The sequence below is a fragment of the Python bivittatus genome, unplaced genomic scaffold, assembly GCF_059951505.1.
Source record: "Python bivittatus isolate LINGU-HERP-01145 unplaced genomic scaffold, Pbiv_v1 ctg000690_np1212, whole genome shotgun sequence".
Classification (NCBI taxonomy): Eukaryota; Metazoa; Chordata; class Lepidosauria; order Squamata; family Pythonidae; genus Python; species Python bivittatus.
The window spans coordinates 11,587,203-11,609,776 of NW_028277096.1; the positions used below are offsets into that span (position 1 = coordinate 11,587,203).

The 22,574-nt window shown below is 44.2% G+C and overlaps 1 protein-coding gene across 3 annotated transcripts in view; it reads left to right on the top strand.

Annotated features, from left to right (window-relative positions):
- Nucleotides 1–21,495: 21,495 nt before the first annotated feature.
- SH2B2 (SH2B adaptor protein 2) overlaps nt 21,496–22,574 on the top strand; it is a 63,385-nt gene continuing 62,306 nt past the window's right edge. For all 3 annotated transcript variants that reach the window (XM_025174138.2, XM_007421775.3, XM_025174142.2), the window contains exon 1: nt 21,496–22,329. The gene's annotated coding sequence lies outside the window, so the exon portion shown is untranslated. The remainder of the gene's footprint in view (nt 22,330–22,574) is intronic.

Sequence of the window (22,574 nt, forward strand, 5' to 3'; positions counted from 1 at the left end):
AACAGGCACCCACATACTAAGCCAATGATTCTTTGACCAGATTTTACTGAAGGAAACACGGTTGGGAAGGATTATACAAAAGCTAAATCACAAGCAGGCATACCAGAGTATGGCTTAGTGGTGTTGAGGGATTCCATTCCAGATCTCTTCTTTGTTCTCCATTGGACCTGGACCTCCTCTGAACCTTAACGCAAGGGAATCTGCACTGCTTCTTGCCTTACCCTGCTAAGGACCCTGGAATTTGCTGTGGTCCAGAGGAAACACTGGACCTCAGGAGGAGCCAGTCCTGCTCTCCCCCACCTCCAGGATCTTCCTCTACTCTGCACAGCTAAAACTGAAGAGTCCTTTGCTGGAAAGCATCCTTTAAGACCAGTTTAATCTCCTTCAGATGCCAAGAACTGTAAGAAGCTTTCAAAATTGAGTGCCCTTTTTCTTCTGTTTATTGGAAGATTCCTTTCACCTTCTGGGGCAAAGTGTTAAGGGCCCAGCTTAATCCTCAACCACCAGCACCATGAAGGCCCTAGAAAAGAATGTATTTATTTATCTGTTTGGACAATTTCCATAGGCACCAATTGTGACCCTAGGCAGCTAACATAGACTTAAAACCAAGGACAAAAGGAATCAACAAACATAAAAACAGCAACAAAAAATATAGCATAACCAAGGCCAAACCACAGTCATATTCACATTCCAACCATTTCAGGCTGGTTCTTCTGGCCCGATGCCTGGGAGAAGATTTTTGAGAAAGGCCAACAGGGTCAGGGGGGCTATGCTCTTCCAAAGGCCATTTAGCTGGCCATGTAAGCCATGAGCACGTGAAGAGAAAGGGCAGTGGCCTGGAGCCAGTTAATTTTGTTAATTAAATTTGGGAAAAGCTTAAAAGGTCCTATGTGCTCTCCAGTACTCAGGGGTTTCCAAATTTGATTATTGCTCAACTGTAATTTTTTTTATTGATTATGTGCCATCAAGTCAGGGTTGACTCTTAGCGACCACATAGATAGATTGTTTTTCTTATCAATTGTAATTACTATTGACAAAATAGTAGTAGGGAATAGAAGGAGATGGGAAAGAAGAAGAAAAAAATCTCTCTCCTTCTCCCCCTTATACAATTATGATATCTGTTATTTTATATAAGGCAAGGCTGCAAATCTTCCAGAAAAAGACATTGCAGAAGTTTTTTTAAAAAGCAATTGCTTAGTAAATCTCACGCCTCCTATATAGAAAATGTACCATGTAGGAGTGACTCGGCTTCCTCAAGGTAGATAGAGACATGGAAATCTATCTTCCCCAATTTGGTGCTTTCCTTCCAGTTATGCCAGGACGGGGAGGGGGAGGCATCAGGTTGAAGAAGGCTCCATGCACTACTTTGATCCAGGTTACTTTAAAAAACACAACTAGGACAAAAGTCTGGAGACAGTTAAGCAGGAAGCAGAACCCGCAAAGAATTCCACCTATGCTAAGTGAGACACGGAGTCAACTAACCTATAAAAAAACTCCTTTACTGAGAAGGCCCCTCAGGACCAGTTTGGCATCCCGTCACTCCTTGAGAAAGTTAAGTATCTCCTAGTCTTAAGCCTAGAGAGGACTAACATAGGGTCAGCTCTATTACAGGGCAAAGTGAAGAAAATTTTTTGAGTGGTAGACAATGATCGGCAGTTGCCAGATGCAGGAAGCTGAGGAGCAACTCAACTGGTTCCAAAGAAGGGCAGCAGGAGATCACAAGGGATGCGATGGCTCAATGATGGCCTAACAGCCCTATGGTTTGTCACTTGTTTACACCAGCTTGGGCTGACCGTAATTTCTTTAAATGTCAGGATCTCATTCTTTTTCTATTTCCCTATTCTAAGGAACTACTTTCAAAGGCCACGTGCTGCCCTGCCCAAGGCCAATATCAGCAGGCTCATGGAAGTTCCCAAAATTTACAGAATGTTTTCCACAGATTTAAAGGAGGACAAATGAGATGCCCGAAACCCTCCGGTTTCAGAAGGGCAGCCATGTTAATCTGTTGCAGCAAAAACAAATTAGGCTGAACTAACAACCAACCGATTTTACTCCATTGTGTGATCTGCTGACTAACGGTGAGTGAGAGGGAAAAGACAGGCAAATGGAAGGGGTGCCTTGGCTGGCCCGGGAGCCCTCTGCAGTGCAACAATTTGTCACGAGTGTGTGCATGCGACTGGACAGTATCTGAATATATCAATTTGGAGTTTTGCTCAGTTACTTCAAATGATAGGACTTCTGGACTGGCTTCTCAACTGTGAAGAGGGAAAATAGAACTCTGGAACAATTCCCTTACAACAAATAGTATTTGGCCTGCAACTGGAAGAACGTGCTACTGTCCTGGAAAGCATCAATTGGCAATCTCTGCACAAAAATAATTTTTTCCCTGTTGGGTTTGACATTGGATGGCAAACAGAAAGTCAAAGCTGCCTCGCCATATGGAACAGTTTTTCCCTGCTTGTTATTTACTACGTTTCCCTGGAGATGGATCTGGCAGATTTTTCAGCTTGGCGAGGACTGAACGATTCTCCCACTTCCCTCGCTGCTCCCAAAAATCTGTTCTCATGAAGGCGGTTAGGAGTAAATGAACCACATAGTGTGGAAACTGGAGCTCTTCGTTCCCATAAACACACTCCTGCCAGTCAGGGCAAACCACACGCCAACCGCAGAAAGATGGCGGCGAGACAACAGGAGACCTCAGTGCAGTTGTGGCCAAGAGAAGCTGTGATGACAGGTGTTCAACATCCACCACCCACGAGGACTGGGGAACGTCTGTAACTTGGTGGTGGACGGTTCACATTTTGCTTTGAGGTAGTTGCGCCATATGGCTCAGATGCTCCTCCGGTTATTGGATGTTCGAGGAGGCTCTTTCTCTTCTACCTGAACAGAGTGTCCATTGGTGGGGGGATGCTCAGAAGTCAAGATGACAGCCATGACCCTGTGGTTGAGGTCCTGTCCCTTTCAAGAGCAGTTTAGTTTCCTTTAGATGCCAAGAAGAATTGTAAGAAGCTTTTAAAACTTAGTACCCTTTTTCTTTGCTTTATTATCATGTGGTTGCCAATGCCATCTTGACTTTTTTGACACCTCCCCCCCGATGACCCTAGGCCTGAGCCTCTCAAAAGCTGCTTCCAGTCAGATTGGTCTGGCTCTGTAGAAGAGGAGTGGTAGCTTTGGGGATGAAGAGGGGATCATTTTGTGCTCCTTGAGGGTGTGGGGTGACACAATGCACTACTGTACTGTACTGTGGTTCCAGCCCCACATCCCCTTTGCACTCTATCTGGGGAACCGCAGGAGGCGTAACCAATGAGGTCACAGCCTCGCCAAAGTGGGCAGGGCCAACTTGCTCACCTGTTCGTTTTTTCTTGTTCATATTCTGGGGCCTTAAGAAAGGAAGGGGGTGATTAAGCCTTGTGGAAGCATAGGCAGGCCTACCATCTCTGGGCTGCAAAATGCTGGGTGACCACTAGATGGCAGCACAACCTCTGACATTTGCTTCCACCTATTGGACATTCAGCATTTTGCAGCCCAGATATCCTACCGGGGCCTAGCTCAGTGTTTCTCAACCTTGGCATGCTGGCTGGGGATTCTGGGAGGTGAAGTCGACAAGGTCGAAAAACACTGGCTTAGAAAGATGTATGAACTTAGCTATTGTGACTTATTTATCAGGCCATAATTAAACGTGGCTTAGCCCGATGTGTAAGCCCAGCCACAGTACACATGCAGCAACAAACGAAAGTTGCGTCCAGAAAGACAATGCCAGAAGCATCACTTGGGACACTTTACTCGGCTGCTGTGGGGGGGAGGGGGAAGGAGGCTGCTTAAACCCCCTCTCCCTCCCCCTTCCCGCTTGCCATGTGCTTTACTTGCTCACACAGTAACAGGCAAGAATCAGCTGTCTTGGTTGCTCAGCTGTTGAAAGAGGACCAGCACGCAAAATTATCTGGTGGTATCATTGGGGAGAATTTGCAACTATTGATTTGTAGACTGTTACAGCAGCTCAGATTTCTCTGTTGGGGGTTGTTACACGTTTGTCTTTTTTCCCCTTTCTGGATCTCCCTCCCTGACTGAATGGGGCTGCCTCACCAGCCTCCCATTAACGCTGCCAGGCAGTTCTATGTAACTGTCACTTGCCACACAAGTGACCCTTTTAATTAAGGGAAGGCATCCAGATTGGCCCTGGGAATAACTCTCAGTGGAGTTTTACACCTCCCGTTCTGTATTGCCGTGGCCTGGATGACAGGTCTGACTGTGGGGAAACTGCTTTGTTACTCTTTCATAATACTGTGTTTTATGACAGTATTTCTCAAAGTGTGGTCCGAGGACCCCTGGGGGTCCCTCGAGACCCTCTCAGGCATCTGCAAAATCAAAATGATTAGCCAGCCTATGTTGAAAAATAATACAACATTAAAATCCCATGGAACAATCATGAGAAGCCATAGCAGCAGGGAATGTGTCAATTTTAATTTTTAATATGGCAAATATTGATAAAAGGCTCTTTTGGGGTCTTCTGTAATTTTTAAAAGTGGGAAGGGGTCCTGAGAGAAAAAAGTTTAAGAAACACTGCTTTACAAGATAACAATGGAAGGGTGGCCTAAAATTTCACCACCATTTGATTTCAATCAGCACGAGCGGCTGGGGAGCAGCTTGGGTCACGACGATGATACTGTGGCAGTTAAAGAGTTGTCAACAATTAATTAGACAGTATAGTGGAAATGGTTAAAGACTGAGAATATGACTCTTATCCTAGCAGAAAAAGGTTTAAACAAACCTTTGTTGCATGTATCATGTACAGGAATGAAGGTTGCACAAAGCTGAGCCACTTGTCTTTTTGGTCTTTGCAGAATCCAAAGGTTGTAGCCCCCAAGTTCACGGCTGAGTAACAGAACAACGCTTCCCATGAAGTTGGTCCTGGGTTGAAAGGATCTCAGAAAGCAAATGGTAAGAAAGGATACTATCTAACCTAGATTTTGGAGCATCATTGATAAATGAAGGAAACAACCCTGAAATCAGTCGCCAAACATGATGATGGGGTACAAGGCAGCTTGTTATATTTCTATTGATAATTCCAGCATATGAATGTGGCATAACAGAAAAAGAAAGGTATTTATGGGAAAGCCAGGACTTCTTTCTTAATTAGAGGAGACATTGCAATCCATGTTAAAATAGCCGCATCTGCACAGAAATCTAAGGAGTTAAACATGGTCGTAGTGGTGAGTCCACTTAGATAAGTGGAAGAAAGAGGAACACTATTCTTTGACATTTATGTGAATGACTTGAATGAAGAGGGGGAAGGAATGTTTCCCGCATCTGCAGATTACAGAAAAAAGGATGAATAATAATGTATAAGATTTTAAAAAATCAAAATGGTTTGATAGAAATAGGCTAAAAACAACAGAGTTAAATTTAAGAGAGACAACACAAAGTTCTTCACTGTCAAAGGAAAAAAAAATCAAATGTTTACTTTTTACGGTAGCAGATTTGATCATAGTAATTGTGAGAAAGATCTTGGGATAGTAATTTTAGGCTGAATCAGTAGAGGTATAGTTTTCAAATCATGAGATGTAGTCTTTCCACTGTATTTGCCCTAGTCAGCCACCAAGCCCTGGAACACTCTATTCAGTTCTGGCTCAGCATTTTCAGAAAGGTTCAGAGAAACTGGAACAGATGCATCAAAGATAACAAGGATGATCAAGGAACTGGAAATTAAGTTTTAGGAAGAGAGGCTAAGGGACCTGGGGGTGTTAAGCCTTGAGAAGAAAACGTGAGGATAGGAGTGTTTCCTCTATGAGGTAACAGCCTGTTCTAATGATAATTCATCAATCTGTTACTGTCCTCTCTCTTGTCCCTAAAAGCAAGCATACAAGAATGGCTACAATGGTTATTCTCTCTTCCCCTCCACCATCCCACAGTGAGCTGTAAAGAGTCTGAAAGCCTTTTTGCAACCTAATGAATCTATGATTTCTCCAAATGTCACTGTGTGCTGGACTCCTGTCATGAGGCATTGTCCTCCTGCAAGAAGATGCACAGGAGGTGCAACATACAGGCTTTCTCGAGCAGGCACCCATGTTCAGCATCAGAACCCAGCTTGGCACCCTTCAGGAAGAAGCACAGGAAGAGCCCCCCAAATTGTCAAACTGGATTGACAACCTATGTATTGTCGAAGGCTTTCACGGCCGGAATACGATGGCTGATGTGGGTCTTCCGGGTTGTGTGGCTGTGTTCTGGAAGTTTTGGTTCCTAACATTAGGAACCAAAACTTCCAGAACACGGCCACACAGCCTGGAAGACCCACATCAGCCATGGATTGACAACCCTTTAATTGAAGAAGGATCTGATAGCATTTTTCAAGTACCTGAAGAGGGCACACAGAAGAACAGCAAGACCTGTCCTATCATCCTAGAGTGCAGGACATGGAATAACCTTAGTTACAGGGCATGAGCTCACAACTGAACATTATGAATGGTAAGAGTATTTTGACACTGGAACCAATTCCTGAGGGAGATGGTGGATTTGCCTTCACCGTATGTGTTGAAGAACAGGCTGGACATCCCTTTCTTGATTTTGATTTGGATCCCTCAACTGAGCAAAAGGTTGGATATGGCCAATGGCTTTGTTCAGTTCTGATTCTGTGAAAGAATAGGAATCAAACTTCAGGAACAACACCTCTGCATGGGAATCCACAGTTGATTTCTGAGCTGAGAAAACGTAATATTATGAGCCATAATCAATGGCAAGTGAAGAGAAAAAAAGTGTTATGTGAGATCAGATGAAAAGGCACAAAAAGATACAATCACCAAAGGACACCGGGATTACCTTATTATTGGAGGTTTTTCCAGTAATTAGAAAAGACCTGGTGGTAAAGCATTTTCTGGACCATATCCTTTATAAATAGAGGAAAGTTGCATTTTCCTCCAGATACAGAAGGAACTTCCCTGCAGCGGTATGTTATGTCAGCTTAGTAAGTGTGTGTCTGTTTCTCCACTGGGGAATATTTAAATGATTCCTTCAATTGTGTGGTAGAACCCAATAAAAGTTTTGCCATCTGATTATCCTTTTCCTCACTTGAAGAAAAGTTTGTAGAGTACAAACTATGCTTCATTATAAGCCCCTCCAGTCAGTTGATCTGCTACCTGACCTCAACATTCCAGAGAAAGAGGTCCAAGGTTCAGTGATCTGTTGAGTTTTGCCAACTCAAAAGTGTAGATTTTCTACCCATCCCAAGATCAACATCCATCCTGCCCCTCAAGGAGTAATGGAGCCTCTACGTGTTGGACTACAACTGCTATCGGGGGTTGAGGATGATAATAGTTGCAGGCCGACATCTAGTGGCCCCCATGTTCCACACACTCGAGAAGATCCTTGGACAACTTTCTATTCATTTGTTCCCATTGGAGTTATAGTCATAACCTATTGGAGGTTGAGCCATTACATTTCCTTTCTCTGTTTCCAAAATCTGCATCTTGCACTGCTTCCCTACCAGCCCTGTTACAGCTGTCTGCTCACCTCCTTTGAAATGGGACAGAAATCTCCTAACAGAATTAAATGTCCCAAGTTCCATTTTAACTAAGGTATCCCAGTTCTTCATAGGAATCTATTGTACATGGGAGAAAAATGGGCTATTTCCACAAATAGGAACAAAAGCACCAGTGAGTCAGTCAGAAAGCTTAATCTACTTAATCATCTTTTTTTCCATCTGTGGCCAGACAAATGCTGTCATTCCTCCCATCCATTATGAAACTAGTAGCCAATGGCATATTGTCTTTGAAAATGGCCACAATCACTGACAGAAAATGCCTTTTAAAAATACACTTCAGCTGATAGTCACCAATACACTATGTCTATGATAGAGCATTCTCTAAGTTAACTCCATAATTCTTCTCAAGGAAGTTTCTAGACTTCAAGAACTTTTGTTTGTATTTTCTACCCCGTTTTCACTTATGAACAGTCCTAAAGAAGTTTTTGCTTTTCTTTTTCTTTCTTTTTTCAGTGACTTCATTTGGCACTGAGATTGTACAGCTCTGTCTACTGATATTTGCCTCTTTGCCACTGACAAAGAGGACCATTTTTTTAAAAAAGGATGCTGGCAAAGAAAAATGGAAAGAAAATTGTCAATATAATTTTTGAAAACAGCCCATCAGAGCCATTCGCTACAAAGTGATATTCCGATTTTGATTTCAACATTTTGGAAAATTTCTTGTAGCTCTGCACACTGACAGCATTTTGCCTTCATGCACTCTGCAGACAGTCCACTCAGAAATTCAGCCTCAGGACAGTTCAGAGTTCAGCCTCAGGAACTCTTGAAGGCTTGGTCTGATCCACCACGATGCTTTCCCTCCGCTTTTTTTCCAGCAAGCAAATCAAGTCTGTTGATCCCTGCATTAAACGGATACTGCACCAGGCCCCAAGCAATCGCTTTTGCACATTGCAGTCTTAAGGAGACACTTTCCCAATCAGATTTGTTTTGTTTTGATTTGATTGATTTGGTGTCAAAAGCATAGAAGTCTGTCTGCTGTCACTGTAAATAAAGCAGAAAGGAAGACAGTCAAACAAGCAAAGAAATAATTTTGCACCAGACGTGGGTAAAATGAACAAGGAAAAGAGATGAAATGAACAGCTGTTATTAGATCTGGATCTTTTAAAAAGGCAGGTGTTCCAATGCATTTAGGGTTAGGTTTGAGGTTTACATTTATATAGACTTAGAAAATGGAAAATGAAATAAAATAATGCCTACTGTAGGCTTGTATATGAAGTATTTGCAAGAACCTAGCCTTTCATAGAACTCCTGTTGATACAAGGAACTGCTTTCTGATAACAACAATTAGCTCAAGAGGTGAGTTGAGCTTATTTGTCCAAGCTAACGCCTGCAGGAAAAGCTGTGGCTGAGCTGAATGCGTGGAGCCAGACACAAAACGTGCCCTGTAGTCTAGCATCTCCCATCTCCCCATGCTAAAGAGTATGGTAGCAAGGTCTATAAGGTTATTTGCAGCTGTCACCCAAAGTCATTAGGAAGACACTAAGCTGAGAAAGGTTGCAATAGACATTGGGGGGGGGGGGGGGAGTCAGTTTTTCTTCACAACAGTCCTGTTAGGTGGCAGTTTACTAAGCATCCTGAAACTGGTCCAGCTGAAAGAAATGCTTCGGATAAATCACACTGAAATCAATATCCATGCTTGCCAATTTTGCAAGTGGATCTTGTTATTTTGCCTTTAACTTCAGTTTTTGGGGAGAAATAAATCATCATTACCAAGTAGTGATAAAATAAAGCCTCCTTAAGTTGAATTAGACTCCTGGAAACAGTTACCTAAAATATCTCTGCTAATAAATTTTGGCAGATAAAAATACTTCCCAAACTACTACTTTTTTTTTCTTTTTTGGTCAGTGGACAACATATGTAGGCCTCTGTATCATTTTGAATGCCTCTTTTTTGCCAAGTTTCTCCCAATCTAGCACTAGGGTGTTTTAATGCTCTCTGGGTTGCCCACAAAAGCATGTACAGGTAGTCCTTGGTTTATGACCATTCGTTCAGCGACTGTTCAAAGTTACAACAGTGTTGAATGAATGGTACTTATAAGGGGTCCTTGTAGTTCTGGCTGTCACAACATCAGTCACATGATCGCAATTTGTGACGTTCCCTGCCGTATTCCCACAAGCAAAGTCAATGGGGAAGCCAGCAGGAAGTTGGACGTTGCGATCATGTGAGGTCCTCGCTTAATGACCCGTGCAGTCCTCATTTAATGCTGGCAACTGGCACTGCTGGAATTTTCCATCGCTAAGCAAGGTGGTCGCATGATGTCGCGCTTTATGACCATGTTGCTTAGTGATGGAAATTCTGGTCCCAATTGCTGTTGTAACCCGAGGACTACCTTAGAATTGAAACTAGATTGTCCTGCATTTAATTAAATGTGTAAAATTCCTACCCAGTGAAGAATGTTGTAGGCCTTTACCATCTCACTGAGAATTGGTTACATTCAAAGGTGTGGGCATGTGATTGTTTCAAAGCAATCTGCAACTTGATTTTATGAATGCTTACTAAAAAAAAAAGTCCACTAACTTCAGTGGAAGACTGAAATTATTCTTAAGTAACTGTACACAGAGGTGCAACAGAAGGCAATGGTTCTATGCACATTTACTTGGAATTTAATTCATTTAATTCAGTTTTCTTAAAGTGTGGTCCGAGGACCCTTAGGGATTCCCCAAGACCCTCTCAGGGATCTGTGAAATCAAAATTATTTGCCAGATATTGAATATATTTGCAAAAATTTAAAACAATGTCACTCTTCTCATTATTACTTTTATTTGTTAAAAAATATAGTGTTTTTTTCATGAAAAATGTTTTATTTATGTTAATATCGAATGGGTTTAATATTATTATTTTTACATGTTTCAATAAATAAATATTCTAAAATGTGTCAATTTTAATTTTCACTATGGTAAATATTGATAAATACTGTATAACCTATACAAACAAAAGCTCTTTTGGGGTCCTCCATAATTTTAAAAAGTGGGAAGGGCTCCTGAGAGCAAAAAGTTTAAGTAACTCTGATTTAACTCATTTAATTCATTAAAATGTATTTCGGATTATGTATACGTAAGATAAATACAATCTAACCTTTTAAAAAAAAACACCTTCATATTCTTAAAGCAAGCATTTTATTGTTCTGAAAGGGTTAAAAACTGGGAAAAAAATAAAACTTCTTGATCTAAGAATGGACGTGATTGTAGAATATAAAAGGCTTTTAATAAAACTTGGGATGAAATCTCCAACGCTCAACATTATGCTTCATTATTTGAGTTTCTTAAAACTGCAGAGCAAAGCACCCTAAGAGAGGGTGCAACAGAATATTTTGGGCTCTCTTTGGACAGAAAGCTTAAATAGCATCCTCTAGAGGAAGTGCCATCACATTTGGAGAGAATATTGGTGACTGAGGAACGTCTAGAGCAGTGTTGTCCAAACCTGGCCACTTTAAGATGAGTGGACTTCAACTCCCAGAATTCCCCAGCCAGCCATGCTGGCTGGGGAATTCTGGGAGTTGAAGTCCACTCATCTTAAAGTGGCCAAGTTTGGATAACACCGCTCTAGAGTGATTCCATGCTGCAGTCTAAGCTGCTTCTCTCCCAAGCTGCTCCTGGCTGTTTCTTCAGCCAACTTCAGACATTGCAGTCCAAATTGCAGGGATTGAGCCCCAGATTGCTGGAACGTAGAGCCAATATCTAAGACAACTGGGAGCTGTCATATGGAAGATGCCCACAGGTTTCTCATAACTCCACCAGTGTCTTTTGAGAGGAGCATCAGCTTCCAACTCCCTGGAACCTCCTTGGCCTAGAGCAGCTCTCCACAATCTGATATTTTAGTCTGTCCCAACCAGCCATGTCAGGTACACTTTGTGGAGATTGTAGTCCAACCCATCTAGAGAACACTGAAATGCAAGAGTATCTGCAGGGTGTGGTCAAAAAAGTCAAGATGGCAGCTACAACCCTGCAGTTGAAGCTCCACCTGTTTCGTATGTGCGTCACATATCCACCCCAGTGTGATGGTTGCCATCTTGATGCTTTTTTTTAACCATACTCTACAAGCACCCTTGCTGAAATGTACTGTGCTTTGATTTAAAACTGAATATTATTACAGTATTTCCGGATCTCTCTCTTTCTTTCTCTTTCAGTTTCAGTTGCGAGGGATGATGCAGTTCTCCTTTTGGTGAGGAGGCTGTCCTTCAAAGTACGTAGGCACGCCAAAGTCGAATAAAGAGGCTGCAAGAGAATTGGAGCGTCTTCCTTCTTTTTGAAAAAGCAAAATTTGTAAGTTTCTGGCTCCTCAATCACTCAGGCCCATACACATTTCCCTTATAGATGCTGTATTTAGAAGACCTGATCACCAGTATAAGACATAAGAGTATCAGATTGATCAGCACTGATATTTAACATTCTGATTAAAGCAGAATGAGCTACTATTCTGTATTTGTTTGAATAACTTCTGCATATGATTAAGCTTACTAGTTACAGACATATTCAGCGTTTTTGAAGTTCACCATTAACTCTCTCTGGGATTCATATGTCCTTTACATGTACAGAGAGAAGAGAAAGGGGAGGAAAGGGAACAGTGCCCCCCCCCCCATGAAACACAGGTCTCTGCAGGGGTCGCCCACAGATACCAACCCCTGAGACCAAACCTGAGTAAGTGGGTCACTCAGAGGAACCGCGTTGCTCCTCTCATGCTTTGGCAGTCAATCTTTCTTTCTTTCTTTCTTTCTTTCTTTCTTTCTTTCTTTCTTTCTTTCTTTCTTTCTTTCTTTCTTTCTTTCTTTCTTTCTTTCATTAGATTTGTCCCCCTGCCCATCTCCCCCCAATGGGGGACTCTGGGCAGCTCACAACACGTTAAAACAATAAATAAATATACAATTGAAACCTATAACAATACACTTTCATTAAAATAAAAGGGAAAAAATCCAGGAGGCCAGTGGTTCAAGGCAGCAATGCCAGGCCACTAAGGGACTAGCCAACCCCGCAGTTGATGATCCCCCTCCTCACCCCAGGCTAGATGGCATATTATACTGGGCTGGGGAAAAGTGACTGATCCCAACCAAATCCTTTTTTGCTCTGCCTCTCTGTCCAATTATAGGAGGAGGGGGTTCTGTGGGAAAGCTGCCACGCCAACCCAGGTTGAGCTGAACCCCATCTCCATCATGAACGATAAGGGAACAAGCCTGCTTTGGCCACAACGCGCACACACCCTCCAGTAATTCAGCCCCGGCGTTCAGCTTCCTTTCTTTGCCTTTGTCTACATGGACCGGTGGCACTGCCATAAAGGTAAAATGCCCATCGAGTGCAGTTTTTAGGCAAGGAGCTTGCCAGGGGCTGAATTCAGCCCAGGACAATCACAGGGACAGAGACCCAGCCGAAATCTGAATCTTGTGTGTTTGCCAAAAAAGGAAAAAGGAAAAAAAAAACAACAGTGAGATGAAGTTGAACAAACTGTTTACTTTTGTAAGCGGAAACTGAGATTACCTCATTCCACCCTCCTATTTCTTGTGCTTTGTGCTGCTGGGGGGAGTGTGGGAAATTTGGGGTCATTTGCCAAAAGCTGTTTTCCGCCCCGTCGGGTAATGCACCGAGGCGTCATTATGTACAGTTCAACGCTGATTATCAGACGCCACTCAGCTTTGCAGTGACCGGGTCTGCAAGGGCTCCTTGTTTGAGTTCAGAATATTGGCAAGCTCTATTCCATGCATCCGTATAAAGGATTCTCCTGTTTACTGTCTGTCCTTCCTTTGCCCCTATATTTTCCTTTGAGTTTTGATCCTGTGTATACCTAACATTATGATCAGTATTCAGTTGGTTCCTCAGAGTATCTGGAATGGCATTCCTTAGCCCAGGGTTCCTCAACCTTGGCAACTTTAAGACGTGTGGATTTCAGCTCCCAGAATTCCCCAGTCAGCATGGCTGGCTGGGGAATTCTGGGAGTTGAAATTCACACGTCTTAAAGTTGCCAAGGTTGAGAAACACTGCCCTAGCCTGAACTTCTCCACTTAGATTGGCTCCAACTCCTGCGATCTCCAACCACTCTAGCTTGACTTTTCTGAAGGTGTTATGAATGCACTGTGCCCCAAAAAGAAAAGAAAAAAACCCAGTGTTTTCGACCAAGAAAACCTGAGGTTTTGCCATTTCAGTTCTACAAATGCAGCGCAGTTTGCATAAACATGTTTGCAATAACATGTTGACCTTTTGGTTTTGCAAATTGCAATTTGGAGAAAGAAGAAAGGTGCTTGAGGCTGCAATTACCACTAGCCCATCGTGAAAGTTTGCTGGCCAGAGAAACAGGAAGGAAATTAGAAAAAAGAATATTTAGTTCTGTGAGCGGATGAAAGACATAAACAAATAGGTAAGTGAGTCTGTAAGCTTTGCCTGTAGCAGGAGGGAAATTGAGGACTAGCAGCTTTTGTTTTTTTCAGAACTGGGGGGTGGGGGAGGAGGCAGCCTTTATTTCATGTCCCTGAATTTTAGGTTGGACTGACTTTAAAAGACAAGCGTCACCGTTGAAAACATCTGGATTAAGCTTTGGAGTTTTCACAGCCCCAGGCTTTTTAAACACCTTACCCGGTTAAGATTTTGGAGAATTCAAAAGCGTGCCCACTCTTTAGTGAGATTTTGGTCCTTTTAAAACTATCTACATAAACATTAAATGTTTCCCCCTCTTTTTAGATCGAATGCGCCTTTTTTTTTTTAAGATAACCTTTTCAATGTGGGATGAAATTCACTTCATCTATTGACGAACCAGTCTGTTCATTGGTGGAAGTTTCAAGTCTGAGAAACAATGGAGAGCTTCGCTCTGATTCGGAACCGGCTCTGGCGTGGTGTGATCTTAAGGCCTCATCCAGTTTTTGTAGCTGATTTTTTTTTCCTTTCGTCTCTGATAGTTGATTTGTTGTTGTCGTTCAGTCGTTCAGTCGTGTCCGACTCTTCGTGACCCCATGAACCATATCGCACCAGGCCTTCCTGTCCTTCACTGCCTCACTAGATTTTCTGAGATTGGTTCCCCCAAACCTTCACCCTAATTTAAATCCTACATCACTCTAGCCACACTATGTTAGTTGGAAAAGGTGTTACCACACTCCTTTTTTGCCATCCTAGACCAGTGTTTCTCAACCTTAGCAACTTTAAGATGTGTGGACTTCAACTCCCAGAATTCCCCAGCCAGCATGGCTGGCTGGGGAATTCTGGGAGTTGAAGTCCACACATCTTAAAGTTGCTAAGTTGAAAAACACTGTGTTATACTAACACAGCTCTCCTCTTACAATGTTCCCCCACTCTGCAAGTCTTGTTGCCTGATGCTTTCCTTTGCTGTTGCTCAGTCATTAAGTCGTGTCCGACTCTTCGTGACTCCATGAACCATATCGCGCCAGGCCTTCCTGTCCTTCACTGCCTCCCTGAGTTTGCTCAGTTTCATGCTCATTGCTTCAGTGATGCTATCTAACCATCTCATCCTCTGCTGTCCCCTTCTCCTTTGGCCTTCAATCTTTCCCAGCATCAGGGTCTTCTTCAAAGAGTCCTCTCTTCGCATTAGGTGACCAAAGTATCTGAGCTTGAGTTTCAGTATCAATCCTTCCAATGAGCAATCAGGGTTGATTTCCTTTAAGACTAACTGGTTTGACCTCCTAGCAATCCAGGGGACTCTTAAGAGTCTTCTCCAGCATCACAGTTCAAAGGCATCAATTCTTTGGCACTCAGCCTTCTTTATGGTCCAGCTCTCACAGCCATGCATTGCTACTGGACAGTTGATTTGAGACTGAAGCAAAGTTGGTGTTTTCTGCTGCAACTCTACAGAATTTGTGGGTGGCCTCTTTCCCTGCCTCCTGATTTATTTATTATTTATTTATTTATCTATCATATTTATGTAGCCACCCATCTCCTGCGACCATGACTCTCTGCATGTGTCTTCCCCAAAGAAAAAAATGGGTGGTGAGTCAGGGGGTAGCTGTGTGAATCTGTTGTCATTAAAACAACAATTCAGAGCCTTGGGACCAGAATCTTTTCTATCAGATGCACAAAAGATTCAGCTAGTACATTTGGCGGACAAGGTGGCAAACTTGCTAGTTCCTGGAGAGCAGGAAGTATCTCCAATAGTATTTCAGCTTCTAAGAATTACCAGCTCCTGGGGAATTGCTATTCCAGCTCTGTAACCAAAGAAGGAGACATACGTTGAAACACTGAACCGACTCATGGCTCCATTACTCCACTGAAGACATATACAAATTCACCATCTTCCTGCTACAAAGGCAACAGCCCTTAGTATGCCCTTAGTAGCAGGAAAATAAATATATCGGCTCCATTCCACAGAACAGCAAAGATGAGCGTGTGTCATGACATCCACCTCCAATGGACTCCCCTCTGGCAGCAAAGTTAAGGGGTGGATCAACTGAGTGATGGATAAAAGTACCCAGGCTTAATTGGGGAGGAGGCCTTTATCTATAATTTTTCAGCAAAAATATTTTGATTGCAAGTGTTTTTAACAGCACAATGTCCCTGGAGGAGTCTTCTCCCACCCCAATGCTCTCTGGATATGCTAGTTTTAAATTCCATTAATTTCCAACTAGCCCATTGAGGCGTGGGGGAGGACAGAGTAGATTGAAGAAGACTGATCTAAGCAAACTTTTCTGAAGCTTTGTCAAAGCTAGCCATGGCTGACATCAGCTGGCCAGATATCTTTTCTTTAACGTATCCCAATATTATTATTTTTTTTTCTTTGCCTGACTAGCAAATTCAAGGGCTAACAGAAATTCATCCAAAATGAAGACACTGAATATCAGGGGGGATGCACAATCATGCCCACAGGAAGCCTAAAGATTGATGGTAGCACACTGGTGAAACAAAACGCCAACAATGGGGAACCAGAACACAGAACAGTAATACAGGTGATCCTCGTTTAGTGACTGACTCGTTTAGCGACCATTCGCAGTTATGATGGTGATGAAGAAGTAACTTTATGTAATGGTATGTAGAAAGCCCTTGGGAGACTAGGCTAAGAGACGCTGCCAAGGGAACGGTCAGATAAGAGACAACATGGCCTGCAACTGGAGAGTGGGCAGAGCAAGAAACTAGGGAGGGTCTCTTCTGAGCCTCTTGCCCCGTCCGCTATCCACTTGCAGGCCATGCTGTCTCTTATCTGACCCTTGGCAGCGTCTCTTTGCCCAGTCCCCAAAGGGCTTTCCCACATACCATTACACTTTACAATCAGTCCCCGCATTTACAACCTTCGCAGGTCAGTAAAGCAAAGGAAAGCTGAAGTAAGATCCTAAACACAGTCATGGTTTCACTTAGTGACTGCTTCACTTAACGACCAAGTTGCCTGTCCCAATTGTGGTCACTAAATGAGGACTACCTGTATATAAGCTAACCTTATGAGTATGATCAGCAGCCACCGAATGGATGTTAGCTGAAAGTCCAGAAAAGGAATGGTCCTGTTAGGAGAACATGAGTTACAGTTCATACTTATCCTTTCTATCAAATGCACTTTTAAGTGATGGATAGCCAATATTGACATTTTCAGTCACCTCAAATTGCTGCAAAAGGACAACAGCTCTCTTCAAGGGGTGGTTATTCCATAGCTTTATATCTTTATTTGCCAACATTTGTATGCTGTCTATTGTAACGATTCTAGGTGGCTTTTTGCTTTTGCTTTTACTTATTCCAAGGAGCATTTTCCTGAATCGTGCATCTTCCTCTGAGCAAAGTACCGTCTGCGTTTGCTGCACCGAGCCATTGATCAGACTTCCCCTGCTCAGCTACTGCCCTCCCCTCCCTCCGTGCACATACAAACATTCCTTTCCCATTCATATACATTTTTAAAGAGAAGAGCTGGACGATCAATAGGCTCTTAGCCTGAGATTTCATTAAGGATTTTTCTGCCCTTGTATTGACTGCCTTTCTGCGGGGCCGCGGAAAGCACTGAAGTCTGATAAATTCAGGAAGCCGATATTTTGCGATCAGAGTTCGCTTGCTGTTTGGACCAGTTTCCCTAAGGATCCTTTTTGTGCCATCCCGATGAGTGTATAAATGAGAACTGGGAACTTTTATTACTTGTGGTGATAATGTGAAAAAGCTCAACAGTTTTGGAAAATAGTTGGGGCATGGGCAGGATGAAGGGGTCAAAAAAGTCAAGATGGCACCCAGGACTGTGTGGTCGAAGTCCCTACCCCTTTATGTGTAAAAAAGGGAGGGGCTTTGATCTCACAGTTGTGACTGCCACCTTGACTTTTTTGACTACCATTGTGAATGCCACTGAAAGTAACATAACTAAAGAGGCAACAGATTCTAATCTTGAATGTTACGGACCATCCTCTTACAGCAGTGTTGTCCAAACTTGGGCACTTTAAGATGAGTAGACTTCAACTCCCAGAATTCCCCAGCCAGCTGGCTGGGGGATTCTAGGAGTTGAAGTCCACTCATCTTAAAGCTGGCTGGGGAATTCTGGGAGTTGAAGTCCACTCATCTTAAAGTGCCCAAGTTTGGACAACACTGTCTTACAGGTAATCCTCAACTTACGACACAATGAAGAACAGAATTTCCACTGCTAAGCAATGCGGTTGTAAAGCGCAACTGCATCGCTTAGCGATGGCAATCCCTGCAATCCCAGTTGCCGTTGTTAACTGAATCCCATGGTTGTTAAGTGAGACAATTTCCTGCTGGCTTCCCACAACCAAAGTCAGTGGGGAAGCTGGCAGGAAGTTGCAAGTCCCAGGCTGGCAGGCAGGTAAGTGGCTGCTGCCAGGTGGGGGAGGGAAGGGGTGCGTGAGGGGTATAGGGTTGTGGGGAGATCCGCAAAGAAGTGCACGGGAGGCGCCATGTGGGTCAGGGAGGGTGCATGGGGTGCTTGAGTGGGCAGCGTGGTGTGAGCGCAGAGGGGCTGGGGAGAGTGTGTGGGTGGGAGAGACTTACCCTAGTGACTTGCAACCTTCCCTCCCAACTTCCCCATTGACTTTCTGGGGAAGCCAGCAGGGAAGGCTGCAAATGGCAGTCATGTGATCATGGGGCGCTTGCCAACCAGTTATACGTGTGAACGGGTTGCCAAGTGCCCAGATCATGATCATATGACCACGGGAGTGCTGGGACAGCCATAACCCCAAGGACCAGTTGTAACCACCATTCATTCAGCACCTTCGTAACTTTGAACGGTCGCTGAACGAATAGTCATAAGTCAAGGACTGCCTGCTTGTTAAATATTTGAAAACTTGATATGCCAGTAAAATGTACTGAATTAACATTAGGTATAGGACTGAAAATGCCAAATATTGCAAACTTTTAACAATATCTTCCCCAGAAGACTGACAACTGAATTTGTGGGAGTATCTCTCTATTAAAATAACAACTAAGGTACAGGTAGTACTCATTCAGTGACTGCCTCATTTAGCGACCATTCACAGTTACGACGGTGATGAAAAAGTAACTTTGTGACCAATCCTCACATTTACAACCTTTGCAGATCGGTAAAGCAAAGGAAAGCTGAAGTAAGATCATAAAATTGTGATGTTTCACTTAGCGACTGCTTCACTTAACAACCGAGTTTCCAGTCCCAATTGTGTTTGCTAAACAAGGACTACCTCTACAAAGGCTTTGATTGGTTCAACATAGTATGATGACTATTTATTAATTATAACAATCAAAATAGTTAGGGTTAGGGTTAGTCCTCATGATTTACAACCAACATCTGCTTCAGATGGTCTGCATTATTTAACCAATTCTTGGACAGCTGCTGCCATGTGGTTTCTGACTATGAACCCTATTTAGCAAGTTACAGTTTAGGGTTCAGCATTCAGGTCCAAGGAATTCCTTGCTACAGATAGTCCTCGTTCAGCGATCACTCGTTCAGTAACCATTCGAAGTTACAATGGGACTGAAGAAGGAGACTTACGACCGTTCCTCATACTTGCAGTGGTCACAGCATCCCTGTGGTTACATGATTATTATTCAGGCACCTGGCAACCAGCTCACAATTACACCATTGCAGTGTCCCATGATCACACGATTGCCATTTGCAATCTTCACTGCTGGCTTCCATCAAGCAAAGTCAATTGGGAAGCCAACAGGAGGTCACAAATGGTGATCGTGTGACTGCAGGATGCTGCGACCACACAGGATTCGCCTAACAGCAGCAACTGGAACTGCCACAACTGCTGTCATAAGTTGGCATGGTCACGACATCACGCTTTACAACCATGTCACTTAGTGATGGAGTTGCCAGTCCCAATTACCCTCGTTAAGCGAGGACTACCTGTATTCAAACCTGTAATTTGTAAGGAAGTCTTCTGCCTTCTAATCCTTGCCTCCTCCAAGTTAAAAGAAACAGGAATCAAATGGAGAAAATGTCCTGCTTTAGATTCTGCAGCATTGCTCTCAGTCAGAACAGCCAGAACTAGATTAGAGTAGGCTAGTATTTCCCTAATGTGGAAGATTATGTCCAGATTATTCATCCCCCACCAGGGCTTTTAATGCAGTCTCCCATCCCCTTCTTGACTTCCACCCATCTACACTATGATCAGCTACTTTTCACTGTTGAAGTCCTGCTGAAGAAGGAGCTACAACTGTTAACATTAAATGCATAAGTTTTAGGGGGGAAATGTGGTCACAGGAGATCTGGAGTTATCTACTTTTTCACTTTACGTACAGTTATGCAGGTTTATCCTGGGCACATTTATTTCACTATTATCCTTTGGGATGGGGTTGGGAATTCTTGTGCCAGTCTTCCATAATCTGGTGTTCTCCAGAAGTATTAGATCTCTACTCAACATGGCCAGTTATGCTGCCAGGGATTCTGGGAATTGACACCCAATATATTTTGAGGACACTAGGTTGGCAAAGCATGTTCTGCACCATGAAGGTGGATCATATGAAAGACACTTTCAACACATTTTCTCCCAATACAGTACAATCTTTGGTACCTCAGTTCCTGAGAGAGGGGTAACATCTGCTTAACACCTGTGTTCACACAGCTTTCTTAACCAGATCCGTGAGATTTGCATCTGCGTTCATGTAAAATACTAAGCTGGTTCGGTTTCAACCCTGATTGCTTTTAGCTCAACAGGTTGTGTGAACTCAGCCCTGTAGGTTAATTAATTAGTTTATTTAAATGTACTGTATTAGCCACCCAACTCCAACGGATTCTACTGTATTTCAATATATTATACAAATCCAGAAAAAAGGGTTAATTCCATAACAAGATTGTGTATTATGAACACTTAATTTGTTGGCCAATGTGTGGCCAGCGGATGGCAATTCCCTTTACTGTGCTTTTGGAAATTATCTCTGCGTCACAAAAAAGGAGTATCAACCTATATGTGGGTGTAGGAAGCAAACCATCTGTTGGACAAGCCTGGCTTTCCTCGGTCACTTCCGCCTCCTAAACAGAGAGTAGATCAGGTTTCCTCGAGTTGTCAGCAAGGAGACAGGAAGGAATCATCAGAAATGACAAATTTGGAATGGGGATGTTGACAAGAAACAGGAGGTCAGATTGAGGCTTCTCTAGATCAGTGGAGTGAGAGTCTTCTTGATCTCCAAAAACAGCAGCAATGGCCCATCTCCCAAAAGAGAATATGTGTAGCTCAGGGTTGAACTGTGGAGTTCTTGGGGTTCTCTGAGCTTGGTGGTTTTCTTGCAGACTTTTCATTACCCGGCTAGGCAACATCTTCAGCGCTAGAAGGGAGTGGGGTTTGCTCTCTGTTTATATACAGTAGCTTGCCCTGCCAGTGTTGGGGGGGGGGTGTTGTTTTCCCCTTGCTGGTTTCTCGATTAGGCTTTTGTTTACTGCTTGATTGTTTGAATCAAGCAGTAAACAATACCCTAATCAAGGAACTACCAACTCAGACAGACAGGCAGTAAACAACAGCCTAATCGAGGAACCAGCAAGGGGAAAACAACACCCCCCCCCAACACTGGCAGGGCAAGCTACTGTATATAAACAGAGAGCAAACCCCACTCCCTTCTAGCGCTGAAGATGTTGTCCGGCCGGGTAATGAAACGTCTGCAAGAAAACCACCAAGCTCAGAGAACCCCAAGCACTCCACGGCTCCCAGAAGCCGGGACAGTCACTGTGGCCAAGGAGGTAACCGGGCTGAGTGGTTCAAAGTTTTCCACGCTGCCTCTGGAAAAGGAGAAACTCACTCCAATCCACACTTCAGGATTAAACCATTTGCACCCATATGCCTGCAGCTGTACAGGTATTTCTTTGTCAGATTCCCATGACCCCTTTCCTCCAGGATCTTGAGGCGGTATGCATTAAAGCTACCGGATCGAGGATGCAAAAATCCGGACGGCCACCAGAGGGCAGAGCCGGGCGGGGGAGATACAGTACAGACTACTTTCTCGCGGTCTGGGCAGCCTCGACGTAGTACAGAAGCTCCGTCCAACTCAGTCGTAGCGAGGAAGAACCTGCGCGTTTGAAGCCGCTTAAGAAAGGAAGGACGGCCTCGCGCGGCTAAGGAAGCCGGCACTCTGCAGACGCTCAGAGGACCCGCTTGCACCAAGAAGGCACGCGGCCCCGGAGCCAGAGCAGCGGCGGGCTCGTCACGTGACTTCTTTCTCTTTCGCCGCCCGCCGGTCCCTTTAAACCCTCTTTAGCAGAGCGAGTGGGAGGAGACGGAGGGAGGCTGGAAGGCGGCGGGGGCGCCCCTTTTGCGCTGCCGCCGCCGCCGCTGCTGCTGCTGCCGCCGGGCGCTCGGAGCGCTTCGCGCGGCTGCCTCGCCAGTCTCTCCAGCCGCCTTTCTTCCGTCCTTCCGCCCTGACTCAGAGGCCGCTGGGGGAGGACCGAGCCGGGAGCCCCCCTTCCATGCCACTCCGAGCCCGGTGAGCGCTGCGCCCGTCCTCTCCGGCCCCCCGCTTTCCCCCCTCCTCGCCCCCTCGCCTCCGGTGCAGCGGCAGAATCCGCCTCTCTCCCCCCGCTGTTGCCTCGAGTTCGCATTTTGCAAAGGGGGCGGGTGGTCGGGGGCGCCGGGGACGCGTGTCCGGGCTGAAGAGCAGCGGGCTCCCTTCTTTCTTCTCCCGCTGACCTGTTCCGATTGTAACGTCCGTAGTAGAAGCTTTGCACCGGC